At 46.3% G+C, this 19,716-nt stretch overlaps 1 protein-coding gene across 3 annotated transcripts in view; it reads right to left on the minus strand.

Moving 5' to 3' along the window:
- Nucleotides 1-19,716, minus strand: part of CCDC102A (coiled-coil domain containing 102A) — a 659,386-nt gene that overhangs the window by 145,528 nt on the left and 494,142 nt on the right. The gene's annotated exons all lie outside the window — the stretch shown is intronic.

Below are 19,716 nucleotides of genomic sequence, written 5' to 3' on the forward strand. Positions count from 1 at the left end.
AGGATTAAGCATTGCATACCACTTAAAAAATAAAAAATAGAAAGATGTATATGGTATACGTTTTACACTGCCTACACCATGGAACCTACCCACATGCCACATTTCAGGTTTGTAGCATGTTGAGAAGTATGCTGAACATTTCAAAAAGACACATCCACATATGGCAGGGGTACGCATTGCAGACCGCTCATCTTTCATACGGTTTACAGTGTTTACACCATGGAACCTACCCACACATATCCACAAACATTATATACATATATATTTATTATATTACAGGGCCAGCTGCAGTGGTCCTGTAGTCATGGTTAAGTTGCTTAACTCAGGGGAAGAGCACTTTTTGGGTGGCTTATAACTCCTACCCCCACCCCCGGATGAATTCTCACGAATAGTTGCAAAAAAAACTATATGAGCCTGTCAGATCCTGTGAAGTTCGGCGAGGTTTCATCAAGGGGGGCAAAGTTACAGGGGGGGTCCAAATATTTGTGGATTTTCCGATAGACTCAATGGAAAAATAATGTACTCCCTCCTACAGCCCAATCCGCTGGATAGATTTTCACCAAATTTGCGTCAGGAGCGGCGGCTTGGTTGCAAAAGTGTGTTTTTGCAAATTTGGTGTAACTACGTCCAGTCTTTTTTTTATTTTTGAACCACCAAAAAGTAGGTCAACAAAATGTGTGATATATGGGTTTGCTCCGCAGACGGGCCTCTGATTGACCCAGGGTATGACGTAATGCCTGCAGACAACATGCACGCCCGCTGATTGGATGGTGAGAAGCATGAAGTGCGTCAGATTTTTGGAAACGCCTGGGATGTTGGATTCGCGCAGAGCGCCCATTGTCCGCGAACATCGCAGTAAAAGCATATTGGAAGAAACAACATTGCACTTGTCAAATTTATCAAACAATCTTTGGGGAGGTGATGGGTGATGAGGATGGTTTGGGATATGGCCTTAAAAAGCCAGAAAACAGGTGTTTTTCCACCTCCCAAGTCCGCTAACATTCCTGATGTCCAGGGCAGTCCTTTAATATTCCCGAAACAGCTGGGATGTTGGGGGCATCTATGCCTATTTCTGCATTACAGGGTTGGTGAAAATCAGTTTTTTTGATGGCTTATAACTTTGCATTAAGAATCGGGTCTAGAATGAAATTCCAGAATTTCATGCAGTTTCATTGAGTGGCATCAAAGTGTGGTGCTGTTTTGGCAAGAGGGAACACAATTAGAGGGGGGAGATTTAAGATCTAGCTCTAAATGTTTTTGAAACGTTTGGTGAGATTTTGTGAAGACGGGGCAAAATTACAGGGGGTCTCAAAATATTGTAAAGGCTTACAAATGTGGTGCCATTTGACAAATCTGCACAAAAGATAGCAAAAAGATTTTAGATCTAGAAATAAATGTTTTTGCAAAGTTTGGTGGGATTTAGTGAAGAGGGGCCTAAATTAGAGGGGGTTCTCAACATTTTTAGATGGCTTATAACTTTGCTGCCTTTTGGCGAATGTGGACAAAACCTTTCAGAAAGATTAGAGACCCAATTTTGAATGTTTGTGCAAAGTCTAAATGGATTTTCGTCAAGTGGGGACTAAGTTATAGGACTATTGTATGTAAGTACGTACATTTTGACACTTTTGAAAAAAGAAAACATGGGCAGATTTCCAGCAAACACGTGTAAGTAGCATTGGCAAGGACCTGAAAGCATGATTTTGCAAATGTGCCTGTGTTTCATTTTTTGAGAAGTGTCATAATGTAGGTACAAAAAATAGTGATATACCTTTGGTGACTAAGCTATAGCCTGTGGCCGTGGGGGTTGGCCAGTTTGTCCGGGTCATGGCACAAAGCCATGATCCGGACAATCTGGCTACTTGCCATGACCACGAGGGACGACCAATGGGGATAAAGTGGCCATGTCCACCAGGGACTGGCTATGTGGTAAAGTTTTTCGAAATTGGGATAGGTTTGAAAGGAGAAAAGAAAATGCTTGTGGGAATATGGTCATAAGGTTCTCTCTTCACCTTCTGCAGGCCGCCCTGTAAAGGGAAGAGGGGCTCTGTACGGAGTCCCGCCTTCCCTTTCCACGATGGCCATCTTGGAAAATTATTTTCCTTCCTACAGCGGGACGCCACGTGCGTCCCGGTGTAGGAAGAAAAATCATTTATTTAGGGTCACCGGGTCACCACTTTGGCAACCTGGGGTGCCAATGGCCTCCATCCGTGTTGCAGGGGCTGGAACAGGGGATACAAGTCTGGAGCCCATGTTATCCGCCCTCAATTTTCTTGGGCCGATAACTTGGGCTGGCAGGCCGTTATCCCCCTTTCCAGTACCTGGAACTGGGGATGAACGCCACATTATTCCGATTAGCATTCCACAAAAATGCTAATGTAAATGTTGGAAAATCTTATTGAGTCTATGTACTTTATTGAGAAATGTAAAGTAGATGGAGTCTATAAGATTCTTTTTTTAGTTCCATTTAACTGTGAAAGGTGGTTCCTAAAAGGAACCTTTTTTTGTGTTTTGATTTTCTTTTTTTTTTTTTGTTTGCCGGAGAGGTTGGAACCTAAGGTGGGGAGGGAAATGAGGGAAGAGGCACCAAAGCCCTAATATGGAGGGGCAGGTGGACAGGGGAAGATGTTGCGCATGTGTTACATCTAAGGTAGGTGGCAGTGTCTCTCGTGCTTATTGATTACAGCTACAAAAGCACTTCGAAATTGCTCCCACCTGCAGAGTGGTGGTGTGTTGCAGTATATACAGAGGACGGTTGTCTTCGAAATATATGGATCAACAGCCTCTTATTGCTTACAAGGTAGCTGGTGGGATATTCTGTCCCACAGAGGCAGGCAGTATGGTTACAGTATTGGTTGAGGAAGATGAGGTGGAGGAAGACAGGCTATTACTTGCTAAGAAAGGAACAGCCTTTCTGAAAGCATTGCACTAGTTGGATTGGGTGTGGCAGCGCATGGAGGTGGTCCCGTAGGAGTACTGTCCATGGAGTCCGCTACTGAGTGCCCTCAGTGCATTTTACTTTGATAGCTTTAGCCTTTGGTACATTCCCAACAGTGGTAAAGAACGGCCACACCCAGGAATCTCTCTTGGTGCTAGAGGTAGGCACTTCCTCTGCCTCATCTTCTTGGTCATCTTCATTGTCTTTGGAAGTACTGCACTTTTTTTGTTGTGTAGGTCCTCCAGCTGGTGGTGGTGGCTTTTGGGGAGAGGAGGGATGGCAATAGCGGATGCCATTTTTAAGATAAATAGCAGTTTTACTAATGTTCTTCCAAGTATGTGCTGTGTGCTAGATTGTTAATGGATAATGAGTAAGAATAGGTGTAGGAGCTGTGCATGGGGAACATTTTGAGATCAGCAGAAAGTGCAGTTCCGAACTGTTTGCGAAGTGCAGATGGGTTCACAAATACGTCATCATGCCACGTGCATGTGGTCATGTGGCACTGTCTGAAAAGCCTGCAATGACGTTTGACGTTTGTGAACGTCGATGGACACAAAAACAGTGGCAACATTTGCCAAAGTGTACAGTAGTGTTACAAATTATGCTAGAAGGTGCAATTGGCATAGTTTTAAGGTGAAACTTTGTAAATTGTACAAAACTGTTGCTATATTGGGGTAAGTATGATATTAGTAAGTTGAAGGAAAGTAGCATACACTGGTAAAAACCCATGAAATTCACTGAAAAAAACTGTTTAAGGGACGTTATGGTTACAACCTCAGAAAAGGGTCCTGGAAGAAAGCCGGAAGCTCGATGGACTGGTTTACGTGGAATTTAGATATAAACTTAGGTGAGAACCTAGGGTGTGTGCGTAAAACCAGTTTGTCTTTATGGACCGTAAAGAAGGGATCCTGCACTGACGGAGCCTGAATTTCACTGACCCTTCTTATAGAAGTAATAGCTACTAAGAAGGCAGTTTTATAAGTCAGGTGTTTGAGACTGCTTTTATGCATGGGCTCGAAAGGGGGTCCCATGAGCTTAGATAGCACCACATTAAGGTCCCACCATGGTGGTGGGTTTGAAATAGAAGGGTGAAGTCTCTTCACTCCTTCCATGAAGGCTTTAACTACTGGTACTTTCCACCACGAGACCTTGTTATGGGAAGTGGTGTATGCCGACAGGGCTGCCAGGTGTACATTCAGTGAGTTAAAAACTAATCCTGCTTCTAGCAGGTGGAGCATGTATGTAACAATAGTGGAAGGAGTGCAATCAACTGGGTTGATTTGTCTACTCTGGCACCAGATAACGAATCTCTTCCACTTGTCAAAGTAACAGTGCCTTGTGTTGGGTTTCCTAGATTCCTTCAGGATGTCCATACACCTCTGTGGTAAATTGAGATGTCCAAACTCTATGACCTCAGGAGCCATGCTGCCAGGTTCATTGAGTTGGGTTGCTGATGCACTGTTTGACCTTGGTGCTGGGACAGTAGGTTGTACCAGGCTGGAAGTTTGATGGGCTCGCACACCGCCATCCTGCGTAGGTGTGGGAACCACGGTTGTCTTGCCCACATGGGAGCAACTGGGACGAGCGTCATCGACTCTCTGTTCATCTTGTTCACCACCTTCCTGATGAGAGGAGTTGGTGGAAAAGCGTACACAAACATCCCTGACCAGTTCATCCACAGGGCGTTCCCCTGGGAGTCTGGTTGGAGGAACCTGGATGCAAATCCTGGGCATTGTCTGTTTTCGCTTGTGGCGAATAAGTCTATAGTGGGGAAACCCCACTGAGAGAAGATATTTTCTACGACCTCTCTGTGTAGAACCCATTCGTGTTCCTCTGGGAGGGAGTCTCTGCTCAGAGCATCCGCTAGGGAATTGAGCTCCCCTGGAACATGTTGTGATGACAGGAAGATGTTCCGTCTGAGTGCCCATATCCAGATTTTCTGGGCAAGCTTGGACAGATTTGGCGAACGAGTCCCTCCTTGCTTGTTCAGGTAGAACATGGCTGTTGTACTGTCCGTTCGGATTTGCACTGACAGGTTTAGTAGGTGGGGCTCAAACGCTTGAAGCGCTCTGAATACTGCCAAAGGCTCTAGCAGGTTGATGTGGTTCTTGGCCACTGAGGGAGACCAGAGACCCTGAGCTGTGTGGTGGAGATGGTGAGCTCCCCACCCCGTCAGACATGCATCAGTAGTGACTACTGCCTGTACTTCGGGATCGTAAAAGGGTTTTCCCTGTGCAAGATTCTCTTTGTCCACCAGTGAAGGCTTTGTACTAGTGTTGGCGAAACGACCACTAGATCGTCCCACTGACCACTTGCCTGAGACCACTGTTTTGGCAACCATTCCTGCATGGGACGCATGCGCAGGCGCGCATGGGGGACCAGGTAAATACATGACGCCATCATGCCCAGTAAACGCATTGCTTTGCGTACCGTTATTTGGTGACCGGACTGATATTGCGGAATTTGCAGAAGTATATTCCGAATTCTTTCCTCTGAAGGAAAGGTCAACCCCTCTTGTGTATCTAGGATTGCTCCTTGGAACTGTTTGGAGGTGCTTGGCACCAGGCTTGACTTTTTCTCATTGATTGAGAAGCCTAATTCGTGGTGGAGGTTGATAGTCCTTTGAATGTTTGTCCTGCAAATTACTGGGGTTTCCCCCATTATGAGCCAGTCGTCCAGATATGGGTACACCGGGATTGCCTCCCTGCGTAGGTGTGCAGCCGCCACTGCCAGTACCTTGGTGAATACCCTTGGTGCCGAAGCTATCCCGAAGGGCAGTACCTTGAATTGGTAGTGCCGACTGTCCACCTTGAAGCGCAAGTACCTTCTGTGCGCTGGGAACATGGAAATATGAAAATAGGCATCTTTCATATCCAAGGTTGCCATGTAATCCCCCTTTTTTAGGAGGGGGGATTACCTCTTGTAGCATAGTCATACGAAACTTTTGGGGCTTGACATACTTGTTGGCAGGCCGTAAGTCCAATACTGGGCGCATTGTCAAATCTTTTTTTGGCACAAGGAAGTAAGTTGAATAAATACCCTTGTTTACCTGGTGTCCCGGGACGAGTTCTATCGCGTCCTTTTCTAACAGAATGGCGATCACCTCGAGGAGAATCTTCTGATGTTCTAAAGAGTGTACTCTTTGTCGTGGAGGATGGTTCCGGGGACGCTGCAGTAGTTCTATACAGTACCCTGTGGATACTGTTGACAGCACCCATCTGTTTGATGTGATCCCTTCCCAAGCCTGGGTGAAGTTGGAAATGCGTCCCCCTACTGGGGTTGCGTGAGAAGGGACCCTGAACTGAGCGTCACTGCTTTGGTGGAGGCGTGCTGCCTCCTTTGCTGGGGCTGCCTCTGCCTTTACCACGTCCTCTCCTATTACCCCTGCCGTAACTCTGGGTAGACAGTTGGCTGTTGTTCCACTGCGTACCCTGCCCCTGGGAATAGTTAGATCCTCTCTGGGAATTTTGGCCGCGTGGGCGACGAAAATTACTATTCCCTCTATGGTTAGGGGGTTTATTGGTTAACTGGCCAAGGGACTGGAGTGTCTCGTATTCGTCCTTGGCATTCTTCAGTGCGTCCTCGACAGCCTTACCAAACAACAGATCGGCTTCCACCGGTTTGTCCAACAATGATGCCTGGGTTTCTGCCTTAAGACCAGACTGCCGTAACCACGCATGTCTCTTGATAACGGTACCTTCTGCTATCAATCTGCCTGCGTTGTCCGCGACGTCAAAGGTTGCTTTTAAAATGCAACCAGACACGGCTCTACCCTCTGCGGAAATCCGAGCTAACTAGCCCTTTAAGGGTTCCGGAGCAGAGGCTATGAGTGCCTCGACTTCTTCCCACTGATGGCAGTTGTAGCTGGCCAACAGGGTGGTGGAGTTTGCAATCCTTGCCTGATAGGCGGACGTTGAGGCTACTTTCCAGCCGAAACCATATAGTTTTTTGCTCTCCTTGTCTGGAGGAGCTTCGGACGATGACAAGGGTGTTCCAGCCCTCTTACGAGTGTTAGTGACAACTAGGGAGTCTGGCTTCAGATGTCCTCTTATATAGAGAGGGTCAGACTGGGCTGCCCTGAAAAGTTTTTCAACTCTGGGATTGACTGCTCTGGTGAGGTTCGGGTTCACCAGGGACGGGTCTATTCTTCGCTGAATAGACTTGAGGATAGGGATGGTCTGGGCAACAGGCCTCCTTTCTCCTACTAACTCCTCGGCGAAGTCCTTCTCCTCCTGGACACCGTGGGTGTCAATATGGAAATGTTCTGCTGCACGTGCGAGAACCTCGTTCAGGAGGGGTTGGTTATCGACAGGGGAGTCGGTAACCGGGGCTTCCTTTTCTACCGGGGAATCTACTCTGTAGGTTTCGGGGTCTTCCTCCTCCTCTTCTTGGTCCTCATCGTCCCCATAGTAGCCCGTCCCGGTTTGCTCTTCTACCATGCCAAAATCTTGGTCCTCACCAAAGGAAGTCTCTCCTTGATATAGTGAGTATGGTCGTGAGTATGGTCGTACCTCGAAGGGGTCTGTAGACCTCATCGGTGTCTCAAACCGGAGCTTCTTACTCAGGGGGATAGGATCATTAGAGCCTGAGGGTGTAGCCCCTTGTGGATCATATGAAAGGAAATGGTCTGGATTTTTATCGTAAAAGTCTGCTAAGGAAGACATCCTTGACATGACCCTATCTATGTCATCACTGGACCATTTTTTGGAACTGGTTTTCCCCCCTCCCCGTGAGTGAAAAAGTGTTTTCCCTGTCGCTTTGTCGCTCCGGAGGTTTTCGACGCCTGGCGTCGAGGATCGGGGGTAGAGTCCCTGTCCTTCGAACGTGGGGCCGTGCTGATCTTGTCTGCGGGCTCCGACTCCTGGAGTGCGGCCTGGGGGTGGAAGTCGTCTTCGTCTTCCGACGATCGAACTTCCGTTAGCCTAGGGAGCGAGGCACTCTTGGCAAGAGTGGATGATTGCCTGGAGTCATGCGGCGATCTCGAACGCCCAGAGGACACCGATTCGGACGGTTCTGTTTGTGCCTCTTTCCGAGCACTCAACGTCGTCAAGTCTCGGTTGGACTTTGTGTGTTTAGTGTGGGTGGTTGTGAAGCGCCTGTGTCGCCGGGGGTCTTCCCCATAGCCGCCCTGCCAGGCGACCTTCCGAGGTCGGGGACCTGCGCTCGGCTGTCTTTCGACGCCGTAATGCCCTCGCCGTCCGAAAGCACGGCGTCGCTGCCATCGCTGAAGGCACCCTCCTCTGCCATGGCCGCCTGCCTGGCGTGGTGGGCCCAACGCTTCGTCGAACGGTCCTTAAGTGTCTTAGGTTTAAACCTACTACACGCTCTGCAGTTCGCTTCGGGGTGGTCCCTCGGCAAGCAGAGATTGCACGTGGCGTGCCTGTCGACCCAAGGGTATTTGCGATTGCACTTGGGACAGAATTGAAAAGGGGTACCCTCCATACGTACCTTGAGGCAGCGGGCTGTTAAGTTTAGGAAATGTATAATGTGTACCTATATACCAAGAGTGTAGAGTATGTCCAACCCCCCACTCTCCCTACTTGCAGGGCCGAGGCCAGAGGCCTTCCAAGGCCCGGGCCGAGGCCAGAGGCCTTCCGAGGCCCAAATCCATCGTGCAGCAGCCGACGGTCGATTTCTTCTCCAGCCGGTGTAGAGTGTCGAAGTTCGACGTTGGGATGGGGAAGGATGCCAATAAATCAATATTTTAGCAAAAGTATGGCTAAGGCCAGGGGACTCCGCAAAAGGCTTCCGACCAGTATGGCGGAAAAAAACAATCTGAGGATCCTAGACGCTTGAGGGATCTTGGGTACAGTGGACGTCACACTAGGGATAGTATTACTGGCAGGCCCTGTGTCGACGCCCATTTTCGAGTTTCGAAAAACAATCTGTAATACTCCGCAGCTTCTACTAGATGTCGGCCTATGCACAGCATGTGATCTAAGCAGATTCCACAAGCTTCAGAAATATATATATGATACATTACTCACTGTAATCGTATTTCTGATGCTTGTATCTGCTAAGATTCACATGCTATGCATAAGCCGACATCTAGTGGATGCTGCGGAGTATTACAGTTGTTTTCGAAACTTGAAAAAGGGACCTCGACAGGGCGTGCCAGTAATACTATCCCTAGTGTGACGTTCACTGTACCCATGGTCCTTGATGCGCTGAGGTCCCTCAGATTATATTTTGTTTCTGACATGAGGTAGCATGAAGTGTAGCATGAGTACAGGTGTATTAAAGCAGATATGTGTCAGATAAACTCATATAAACATCCATTCACCCTCTCTCCAAGGAGAGGAAGGGTGCACGCATGTGAATCTAAGCAGATACAGGCATAAGAAATACGATTACGGTGAGTAATGTATCCATTCTGAGGCTTGTGGAATCTGCTTAGATTAGCAAGCAGTGTTAGAAAAAGGTGGTGGGTTGTGAAAAGGTCCAGCGGCAAATAGATGTTTTAAAACCGCTTGTTTCACCTGTGTATCTGCTTTGGAAAGAGTGTCAATGCAGTAATGCTGAGTGAAAGTATATACTGAGCTCCATGTAGCTGTTCTGCAAATGGTGTCTAGCGGGACATTTGCTATAAAGGCCAAAGTAGCTCCTGTACCCCTTTTGGAGTGAGCTCTTGGTGTAAAAGGCAGAGTTTGGTTTGATAGGGAGTAGCAGAGCTCTATGCATTTCACTATCCCTCTGAAGATGGCATTTTTTGAAGCGTGATCCCTTCCCTGCCAGGTGCTATGGAGACAAATAGTTGGTCTGTTTTTCTTACCGGTTTTGTCTTGTTTACATAGTAGATAACCGCCCTCCTTACATCTAGTGTATGGAGGTTCTTCCCAGCTGAGTTTGAAGGTTTTTGAAAGAAAGCGGGTAGCTCAATGGATTGGTTAACATGGAACTTGTATATGAACTTGGGTGAAAACCTAGGTTGTGTTCTTAGTACCAACTTGTCTTTGTGGATAACAAAGAAAGGGTCTTGCACTGACAAAGCTTGTAGCTCACTGACACTTCTTATGGAGGTGATGACCACCAGAAAAGCTGTTTTGAATTTTAGGTGGTTAAGGCTGGATTTGTGCATATGCTCAAATGGAGGACCTATGAGCTTTAAGAGTACCACATTGAGATTCCAGCCTGGCGAGGCGGACGTGCTGGGCGTTGGACATCTTGCTAGGCTGTCACACTGTTGATACAGGTATTTAATATATGTTTCCACATATCCTGTACTTCTTGGTAAATATACTACGTTCTCTACGAGTAAGCTATGGGCCATCCACCAGCCCTTTCATTACTTTGAGCCGCTAGGAAAGCCCCTCGTGAAACCATAGTCAACAGTTCTTAACCCTTCGATTGCTAATTCAGGACCTACCATTTCTGATACTAGTACAGATGTACAGCCTATAGAGCTAAGTATTAATGACAGCAATTAGTGGCCTGTCTCTCTCGATTCTTCCAGTAAAATAATTGTAAACGATCATATTATATCCATTATACCAGATAATTGCTCAGCTGTTGAAACAACACTTTCCTCGACCTCTAAGGCCATGATTGACCACCCTTTGGCAAAACAGATCATTCGCGCATCCTCTGAACCTTGAAATAAGTCTGGCCAGATTTAGGGGCAAAGCTTGCAAACCATCAAAGCTGCTCTTTTGAATACCAGATCTTTGAATGCCCATGCAATTGATGTTCATGACTATATACTTGAACAAGACCTGGAATTGATATGCCTTACTGAAACCTGGCACTTAGCACTTTTTTGACAGCACCTTCATATTGATTAGTGTATGCCCCCCATGAAATATAGATGGATATGAATTACATCCAGCAGTATTCGATAGGTTGCTTATAGATATATTTTTCTAGATTGTTTCAATGTTGATATACATTTATATGTATTTTATGATGTTACTGTGTAAATGTAAAAAATGTTATTTATATTATAATGTTTTTTGATCATTAATAAAATATGTTATGTTATATTTGTTCATCTAACTGAACCTCTTTCCCCTCCACACTTATCTGAATCAATTATCAATTGAATAATTGTTGTACTTACCCGTGTGACCCCTTGCCTTGTTTTCTTTCAAGAGCCAAGTGGGCAGTACTGGAAAATATTAGTTCTTTGCAAAAAATAAATCAGCTGACTAGCAAGGTACTACCCCCCAAAAAACGAATGACAAAATAAGGTTAAAAATCCTGAGGTTTTTGGGTCGAATATGTACAAGATTTGTTTGCATTTTCATAAAATAAATAAATGGGGGTGGGGTAAGGGTGTAACTTAAAGTAGGGGTAAGTGTTGGAGTGTGTAGGTCTCCCCACTTATTACAACAAAAGTGCAAAAAGCCTAACTTTTTTGTAATTCCACCCAAAAGAACTTGCCCTTTTCCACCTTGTTTTTTCTTTTCAGGATTTTAACGTAGATGCGATTAGCAAGGGTGAGGGGGAAGAGGTGTTGATCATTGTAAGGGAGGACCTACTACCATTTTTTGAAGTTCCCATAACTTGCACCGGTTGTGAAATTATACATTGAAAACTAAAGCCTAATTGCATTCATTGTATTAATCTTCTCCTTGTGTATCGGCCACCTGGGGATATGCCTCCATACAGTGAGGCATGTCTACAGCCTTTAAACAAATCAGGTAGCGCAACTGTAGGTCTTGGAGATTTTAACCGCTGGTGTAGTGATACGGCAGATAATGAGGCAATTAATTTGAAGCACAACTTAGATGGTACTGAATTCAGAGTTCTTAACAGATGATATGCACATTAAAAGCAAAATATTAAATTGGGTAGCCTGCCCCAATTTAGATGTTAAGATCTCTGAGACTAGACCATGTATTTGGTCTGATCACTTTTTCATCACATTCCAAATGCACCTGATACACCAATACTCAATCAGGCTAATCCACTTAAGAACATTCTTAAGAGTAATTAAAAAAAAAAAAATATATATATATATATACCATCCCTGACTTTACTAAGTGGGTACGTCTAGTAATGGAACACAAACAATAAGGACAGCTCTGAGTCTTTAGTAACGTTTTTTAAATTACACACGACTCAAATGTTGGCTCAGGTAGCACCACGACAAACCATTATGGTAAGAGAGAAAAACACTCACAATGATTGGTTCTCTGTGGAATTGAAACAGTTGGGAAAGAAAAAAAAACCAAGCTGAACGTCTTTAGTTGAAGACCAACTCTGATGCTCCCAAGTTTTCAAAATTGCCGTTTATGAGACAAAGAAAAACGTCTTTGAAAATGAAATAACTAAAGAAGATAATAGTTCTAAACAGCTGTTTAATATCCTAAAGAAGCTTTAGAAACCTATGGCTCAAACCTCAACTTTTGTGTCGGCTGGAGACTATTAAGAGTGCAACAAGAATTTGCGGACAAGGTTCTGGGTGCAAGAGACAAGATTGGTACTTGCATTGTAGGCGAGTCTTACATCCCCCACACTTCTTTAACTCCATATACCCCCTGTGTTTCACCAGTTTAGATAGGAGGATCAGAAATGCTCCATCAAGGCAATAATTGTGTCAGAGTTCATGGAAGCTCTACGAGATATGCACCCCACCACATATCATGGATACACTTTACCGTCCAAAGTTATATAATAGAGACCTCTTTGGCCATTTCTCACTCGCTTTGCAAATGCTTCTTTTCAACACAATACCATCACAGACAGTATCAAAGAGGTTACTGTCACCCCACTCATCAAAAAGGCCGGCCTGAGTCCAAGTGACATCTCAAATCTTACACCAATTACCAATTCATCTTTTCTTCTGAAGATAGTCGATAAAATAGCCACCAGACAATTCCAGAGTTTCCGAGATTAAAATAGAATTTTGCACCAAAGACAATCAGGCTTTAGAGCACATCACAGTACGGAGAGTGTGTTACTTGATCTTCAAACAGACATGCTGGATATCGTAGACAAAAGTGGCTGTGGACTGTTAGTGCTGCTCAACTTGTCAGCGGCCTTTGATTTGGTGGACCATGATATTAATTTATCCTTGCTGGTAAGAACTGGTAAATGTTCGCACAATGCAGTTATGTGGATCCAGTCTTTTCTAACAGGCAGCATTTCCAAGGTGCACTGGGGAGATGCTTTCTCCGACCAGACACCTATAATTTATAGAGTTCCTCAGGGAGCATGTTTATCCCCGGTAGTGTTCAATCTCTATATAAAACTCCTCTGTGATCTGCTGGCAGGAAGGAATATTCACTTTACTAATTATGCTGATAACATTCTGCTCCTGCTGAAACCTGAAGGGAACTAATGTCTAGATTGTATCAAATTGAACTCCACTTTCAAAACTGTTAAACAGTGTTTGACCAAGCACTGGATGTGTCTCAATAACTCGAAAACAGAATTGCTACTTTTTGGTTCAGCCCACATGTGGTCCCACTTGGACATGCATTATGCTAACTTTGTGTTGGATGGCTGTAACATTCTGACCCACAAAAAGTTAAAACCCGGGGTACTTATTAGGACCTCTGTTGGCCCTGAAGCTCAGGTCAGTAGCGTAGTACATAAAAAACATTACTACCTGAAATTACTTAGACAAATCAGACCTCTGATTTCTCAGAAAAGTTGTAAAACCCTGGCTAGGGATACAATTCTATATAGAATCGATTATTGTAACGTCTTGCTGGGTGGCACATCCAAAAGTTGCATCCATGAACTACAGGTAGTGCAGAATTAAGCTATTCGCATCACAAAAAAGTGCCTGTGGTGAGCACATGTCTGAGCACTGGAAACATCTCAATCGGCTCCCAGTTATAGCCAGAGTTCAATTGAAAACTCTTGACTTGGTACACAAGTCTGTCTATGGCTCAGCACCAGAGTACCTGAAAGACAGATCATTTACCAGCCAAAAAAGCACTTTGATCGAGTAATAGTCAGTTTGTCGTTTGCCCTAGACCAAATCAAGTCAGGGGCAATGGCAGGTCCTTTAAATTTTTGGCATTTGCTGCTTAGAACCTTCTCCCCCTGAGCTATATTTGGAGAAGAATGTGTGACCTTTCCGAGCAGTGGGGCTACGCATTACAGACAAAAGGCTTGGGCTACACATTACACATCAAAGGCTCCCGAGCAGTGAGGCTAACCATTGCAGATCAAAGTCTCCCAAGCAGTGGGGCTATCCATCACAGATCATAGCATCCTGAGCAGTGAGGCTATCCATTACAGACCAAAGGCTTCCACCGAGCAGTGGGGCTACCCAATACAGACCAAAAGTTCCTGAGAAATGGGGCTATCCATTACAGACCATAGCCTCCCGAGCAGTGGGGCTATCCATTACAGACCATAGCCTCTCGAGCAGTGGGGGTCTCTCCATTACAGACCATAGCCTCCCGAGCAGTGGGGGTCTCTCCATTACAGACCATAGCCTCCCGAGCAGTGGGGGTCTCTCCATTACAGACCAAAGGCTCCCGAGCAGTGGGGCTATCCATTACAGACCATAGCCTCCCGAGCAGTGGGGCTATCCATTACAGACCATAGCCTCCCGAGCAGTGGGGCTATCCATTACAGACCATAGCCTCCCGAGCAGTGGGGGTCTCTCCATTACAGACCATAGCCTCCCGAGCAGTGGGGGTCTCTCCATTACAGACCATAGCCTCCCGAGCAGTGGGGGTCTCTCCATTACAGACCATAGCCTCCCGAGCAGTGGGGGTCTCTCCATTACAGACCAAAGGCTCCCGGGCAGTGGGGCTATCCATTACAGACCATAGCCTCCCGAGCAGTGGGGGTCTCTCCATTACAGACCATAGCCTCCCGAGCAGTGGGGGTCTCTCCATTACAGACCAAAGGCTCCCGAGCAGTGGGGGTCTCTCCATTACAGACCAAAGGCTCCCGAGCAGTGGGGCTATCCATTACAGACCATAGCCTCCCGAGCAGTGGGGCTATCCATTACAGACCATAGCCTCCCGAGCAGTGGGGGTCTCCATTACAGACCATAGCCTCCCGAGCAGTGGGGCTATCCATTACAGACCATAGCCTCCCGAGCAGTGGGGGTCTCTCCATTACAGACCATAGCCTCCCGAGCAGTGGGGGTCTCTCCATTACAAACCATAGCCTCCCGAGCAGTGGGGGTCTCTCCATTACAGACCAAAGGCTCCCGAGCAGTGGGGCTATCCATTACAGACCATAGCCTCCCGAGCAGTGGGGGTCTCCATTACAGACCAAAGGCTCCTGAGCAGTGGGGGTCTCCATTACAGACCAAAGGCTCCCGACCAGTGGGGTCCTCTCCATTACAGACCAAAGGCTCCCGAGCAGTGGGGTCCTCTCCATTACAGACCAAAGGCTCCCGAGCAGGGGGGGTCTCCATTACAGACCAAAGGCTCCCGAGCAGTGGGGTCCTCTCCATTACAGACCAAAGGCAGGATTGATCTCAGATTCCCCCGTACAGCGCAGTGAAACAGAACCACAGTGACTAGCTTTACCTCAAGGAATGAGTGTTATAATGGGATAGATATGGTTTATGGAGAAGCTTAGATCAAGACTTTCTCCAATCAATATGAGTTATTTACTCCCGAAATAGATCAAATAATTGGATTTGGGTTCACTCAATGCTAGGTTACATTTGCAATTCATATTTATTTTTTATAATAATGTCACAGACTGTTAATTTCCCTATTGGATTGATCACGTGTCTGAAGAGCAGGTGCTGACCTGTGGTGTATTAGCAAGTCTGGGAACTGGGGCTTGATGAAGTAGTCAGACTGTCCTCACTCTAAAATGTACACAAATAAAATTAAGCCTCACAATCCAGGAGGCAACTATCCTTTTTGTAAGGCTAAAAGGGCATTATAAACAGTCCATAATCTTGGGATAGTGCACCTTAATGGGCTATCCAACCATGTGCCAGCAAAGTGGCCACACGCCTGACTCTTCCCCTTACTACCAGGTTTCTCCCCATCATGTTGGGTCCGACCATCTCGACTTGATTTATTTATTTATTGCATTTATAGAGCGCGTGTAGCCCTCGGGCAGGGGTGTGCAGGGAGGTGGGGGGGAAGCGCCAATTTGCGCAGGGCGCTGCTGCCCCTAAGGCCATCCCTGCACCCCGTGCAGACTGCATTTTAACCCTTAGGTATCTGATGTGCATGTAGCAATGCCCGGCTGCATGTGGTTGACCTCGTCTAAGTAACCTAATAATCTGCCCTCGGATGTGACACGCATCCCATCTAATGTGTCTAAGTAGCACTCGAATGCTAATGCTTTCATTGCAATCTGCAATGAATACTACCTGTAACCCAGCGAAATGACTCTGCTGCACTTTGGCGAATGTATTTACTCCAATCTGCCCTGAATACTACCAGTAACCTACCGAAAGTGACTTTGCTGCAAAGGTATTGATTCCAATCTGCCTTCAATGCGACTCGTAACCTACCACCGTACTAACATATTATGCTCACCTGTAACTATATCTTTTGCACTTACTGTAACTAGTGCCTAGATACTAGAGGGTTTTATGTGCTGCTATAAATGCAAACAATTAAATAAATGTGTAGAGGAGGTCCCAGATATGGCCTGCACCCCTGCCCCCCAGTGCGAGTTGCCAGTAAAATACTCGCCAAGGTATGTGACGTATGAGGAGCAACTGAACCAACAGAGCCGCATTGGGCCTCTGACCTGTGTACATTAGAAGATCAGTACCTGTTGAAATGCCAATAAGCAGACAGCCCTGGGCAGCACGATACCCAATCAGACAACCATACCAGCCGCTGATACGAAACAATGAGTATTTACAGACTGTCCATGAGGAGACACAAAGAGCCCTGATGGACAGCAAACGATGATGAGAAGAGGGCCTGGACAGACTAACGCATGACAAAAGGCAACACGCGAACGCGTGTATCCACGAAAACAGGAGCAAGAGACACGAAGGAAAACACAATGTTAAAACGTAAGAAACGTCATAGCGAAAGAACCAAGATGAAAGAATCGAACCTGGTAAATGTGTGTAAATAGGCTTGAAACGCAAGATGCTAAGAAATCGATACTGCTTACAATGCTTAGTAGAAGATAGAGCGGCAAGCGCCAACCATATATCTACCTCAATAAGGCACAATGTACACGTGCAACTCCATTTTGTAAAAGCAGACGTACGCCCAGGTGGCCAAGGCCTAACTGGTCGGGTATCATATCCAAGCCCAAGACAGGGGAAAGAGCGGAATCGAAACTCAACAAAGGACGGCTCAGGCCTGGGAAATCGAAGTCAACCCAAGAGAGGGAGGCGAGCTTCAGCGAAGGAGAATTGAAACTTCAGAACATACCAGCTTGCCCTGTGAAGGTCAAGATAAGGAGGCCCGGGCAGGTGGTGGAGCTACATGGAGAATTAAATACACGAAAAGCTGGAAACTGAAGCAGATTCACGGTGAACCAACACGTGACCAGCCAGGCGCGAAGATGTACCACCGTCTGATGTCACCCAGATCCAAGGGGTGCCCTAACTTTTCCTGATAAAACACTACAGTTTCGAGGCCTTCCTTAGCCAACTAATTGACACATCGCCCTAAAACCACTGATTGATGGAAGGGAGGCAGGGTGAATCTTGGGACACTAGGCACCTGGGTGTCCATTCTGCATGCTTCTAATTAAAGTGGAGATTTATGTTTAGGGGTGTAACCTGCCCAATCACAATGGACCAAGTTATCTGGAGTCCTATAGATATCGTAACCAATAGGACGTTGTACTTATAGTGACGTCCATCACGTGTGATGTAGAGTAATGGGCGTAGACGCCCACCCGATGAGAGTTATCCAATCTGCATGCTCTATTGTCATATACAGATATAACACCTATACTTGAGTTACCTTTCCCAACCAATTATATTGCGTGATGATTTATTGTAGAATTAGACGTCAATGATGACGAGCTTAGCCTATAAAAACGGCTGTTTGACTGAAGTTCGAGGAAGTCGGAGCGAGACAGGTGTTCGCAATGCTGCTGATTTCCATATGCTGATGTATGTATCATTAAACGGACTTCCCTTTGCCAACTTATTGAGTCCTGATTTTTGAGATGTGCCGGAATATGTGAATCCTGCACCCTGTCCTCACTTGGTGCAGCTATCTAGTATTACAAGTTCTCGGGGGTTGAGTACTGACCAATGGGCCCGTCAGTAATTTCCTCTCCCCGTGAACAAATGCAAATAAAATAGTCAACCTCACAGCGGTGGCAATGGCGACTGGCTCAATGCCCTGCTGCTGTAGTAGGGGGCCGAATAACCTTAAGCACCACCCAGGGGAGTGCCCAATTGGCCCATTTCCAGGCCATACAAGCCGATATGTCTCGGGGAAAACCCACTATGGCCTGGATATTGGCCAAAGAAGAGGAGCCTCGTGCTCCCCCTGAGTGCTCTCAGCGCGGTGCTACCGCATCACAAGGAGCGCCGTGTTGAGAGCCCTGCCTCTTGCCCGGGCCGGGCCTGACAGACGTAGCCCGGGCCGGGCCTGACAGACGTAGCCCGGGCAAAGTGAATACTCGGTCCCTCAGCCCCTCCTCCCTACTTTAATGTGGTGGGGCGGATTCTTGTAAAAGAATCAGAAAGCTAATTCACCCCCCTCGCCCACAACCAAACAAATACACTGCATATGGTTGAAGGACAAAAACCATTTGTTATGACTAAATAATATGGCAGCAGGGAGTGACTACTTGAAACATGTTTATGAGCAGCAGCTGTAGGAAGGACCCAGGGTTAAATAAGTATGCACTCACCTTGAATGTATAGTTGAGGACAGGGCTCCCTCCAGCGGCCGAGTTTTGTACTTCCTGATGGTTGAAACAGGCAGCCGAGTTCATGGCCCATTTTATATAGTGTGGAATTATGAGCGGTTGCCAACGACTTGTTATGACGAAGACCTTTATAACGGCCATTTAAAAAAAACGAAAAAAGTCGACATTCAGGAACCGAACTGGAAGACCACAAAACTAAATTGTTGTAGATGGAATCGCATAGAGAGCTGACAAAGGCACAAGGCATCTCAGTTTGTGGTGTAGATATAATAAATAAGAAATAGCAAATCACCAACCAATAAATCTAACCCAATGTATACTCCGGGTATACATACGTTATCCTTTTACCAAAGTGATAAAATGCAACCCATGCAGCGTACATTAAATAAATAAGGTTAACAATGGGGAAAAATGGACTTGTAAAGGTGATGGCATTTTCCCAACTCGGACTGCCTTTATAATGTGTACATTTCAATTAGCAATGATGATTTACTCCCTAAAAGCAATAATCTGCTACCATCACTAGAGCAGATTTATATTTATTGGTGTTTTATAAGGCGCCAAATGAAAGTCACAGTTACTTTGTAGCACCCCATGAATAAGGCGTGGTATGTGACCATTCTCCGCCTCAGAACTTTCCAGATCAGTTAAGTGCGAAGGGTAAAAGGAGAAGGAGGAGAAGTGCCAATAAATATAGAAATATAAATAGGGCAAGGCCGCAGCGCTGTGCGATGCAGGTGTTAGGCGTGATGGGGTTGCAGCGACCCTCCATCTACGTCCGCAAGGTAAGAAGGTGAATGGTGGGAGAGTAGCATTTGCTGCACTCCACGCCACTCCCTGACCTTGCGCGTCTGTCCCCTTCTCCCTCTTTCACATGCACACCCCCTTGCTTCCTCTGCCTGTGCATCCACCCTTCTCCCTTCCCCACGTTCGCTCCCTTTGAACTTAGGTCCCGATCCCCTTTCCCTTTCCCCACTTGCATTCCTTTGCAATTTAGGACCTGCTCGCCTCTTGTAGCGTGCCACGTGTGTCCCCTT

Source organism: Ambystoma mexicanum, chromosome 1p, assembly GCF_040938575.1.
Source record: "Ambystoma mexicanum isolate Mex_15411 chromosome 1p, UKY_AmexF1_1, whole genome shotgun sequence".
Lineage (NCBI taxonomy): Eukaryota > Metazoa > Chordata > Amphibia > Caudata > Ambystomatidae > Ambystoma > Ambystoma mexicanum.